Source organism: Echinops telfairi, unplaced genomic scaffold (genome assembly GCF_000313985.2).
Source record: "Echinops telfairi isolate 266 unplaced genomic scaffold, ASM31398v2 ScPeMD7_655;HRSCAF=1070, whole genome shotgun sequence".
Lineage (NCBI taxonomy): Eukaryota > Metazoa > Chordata > Mammalia > Afrosoricida > Tenrecidae > Echinops > Echinops telfairi.
In genome coordinates, this window is record NW_022104553.1 from 25,317,025 (window position 1) to 25,318,884 (window position 1,860).

Consider the following 1,860-nt stretch of genomic DNA (forward strand, 5'->3'; position numbering starts at 1 on the left):
GCTCTTTTATATAAAGCTCTTTCTTACGCACAGATGAGTGTCTATGAATTTGTTTCTCTAGTCAACCCAGACTAACACACCAACAAAAAGAGTCTGTTGGTACAGAAATGAAAAGCATCATTTAACCATAGAAAATTCACCAGGATCTAAGAAGCAACAACCAGCTAGTGGCAGGTGGGATTGGGGTGGGTGGGTGGTGGTGGGAAATATTGGAAGAAGTTATAGACATTTTGATGACCAGCTTTTAAAGAAAAGCAAGCAAGCAAACAAACCATGGGTCCCTGTCAAAGAAATTCTTGGATCTGACGAGGAAGAATTCAAGCCCTGTCCCATCCCTGTCCACACGGATGTGTTAAGAGACAAAAGTAGCAAGAGGCATTTACAGGATGGAGGTGCATGTATGTCGACCCTGGAAACCTGTTCCGTGTGTTCCAATTCATTAAAATGTGAGTCACAGCCCTAGAAACCACAGGAGCATCTCCACCCTGTCCTATGGGGTCACTGCGAGTCAGACCTGACTGGATGGAGGTGAGATGCTGCTGTAGGACATTCTGAACGAGTTCTGTTCCCCTAAACGGATGCTCCTCTCCACAGAGACAGGTAAAGCCATACACACGTCTAGACCAAGACACACCGACACCCATTCCTACATGCTCACCACTGATGACCCCCACAGAGACCTAAAGAAAGATGCAAGCCCACAGTCATGCACATGCATGAACACGGATATTTCACGTGTCTGTCTTGATTGTGGACCAACAGTTTCTCTGGCTGGGAACCACACCTGGGGCAGCCTCCTTGCCTTGGAGACGGAGTGGGTGACGGGCTGGGCTGCTAACTGCTAGATCACCAGTTCGAACCCACCAGCTGCTCCTCGGGAGGAGGAGGAGACTCAACTTCCATAAAGAGTTACAGTTTTCAAACCCCTTTCTATCCTGTCTTCTGGGGTCATGATGAGTCAGAATTGCCTGGGGGGCAGTGAGTTTGTGTTCAAATTGCATTTAAATTCAGTTACATAGAAAGGTCAGCATCCCAGGTGGCAACTGGCTGCCACTTTGGACAGGTCTGGCAAGACCATTCTAAGAACCGGAGCCCTGACCTCTCTTTCGTGACTAGAACCCGAAAAGCCAAGCTCTGCCATCGAGTCAGTTCTGACTCTTGGTGGCAGCACTGCCCCCATGAGATTCTGAGCCTGTAACTCTTTAGGGCACTAGGAAGCCCCTTCGCCTTTCTTCCGCGTGGTTGCCTGTGAAGTGAAGTTAATTACTTAGGGCTCTTCTGTCCGCATCTCTGTAACACCCACCACTCGATCCGGTGGGACTAGAGAAAATAAGGCGTAGAGGACTCTAACTCCGGGATTGGTCAGCTTCACCAATCCTCCTTGTATAAACAGCCATCTCAGAAGCAGGAAGAGCGAGAACCATCAAGAAGAAATAGCCCGAAGGGATCATCCGCCCTGGATTTCCTGTGTTTCCAGTTCCTATCTATACCAGTGTACACCCTCTGGTCTAGCCAGACTTGCAAGGTGGAACTGGGATCATGATAGTGGGAGCGGGGAGGAAGCATTTAGGAACTAGAGGAAAGTTGTATTTTTCATCGTTGCTAGATTGTACCCTGTCTGGCTCGTCACCTGCCCGAGACCCCTCTGCAAGGGGATCTCCAGTGGCCTACAAATGGGCTTTGGGTCTCCTCTCCGCACTCCTCCCTCATTCGCTATGGTAAGATTTTTTGTTCTGATGATGCCTGATCCCTGATCCCTTCAACATCTTGTGATTGCACAGGCTGGTGTGCTTCTTTCAAGTGGGCTTTGTTGCTTCTGAGCTAGATGGCTGTTAACCTTCAAGCCTTTAAGACCCCAGA

The 1,860-nt window shown here is 49.0% G+C and overlaps 1 pseudogene; it reads left to right on the forward strand.

The window, feature by feature from the left end:
• LOC101655897 overlaps positions 1-1,860 on the forward strand; it is a 14,740-nt pseudogene that overhangs the window by 2,316 nt on the left and 10,564 nt on the right.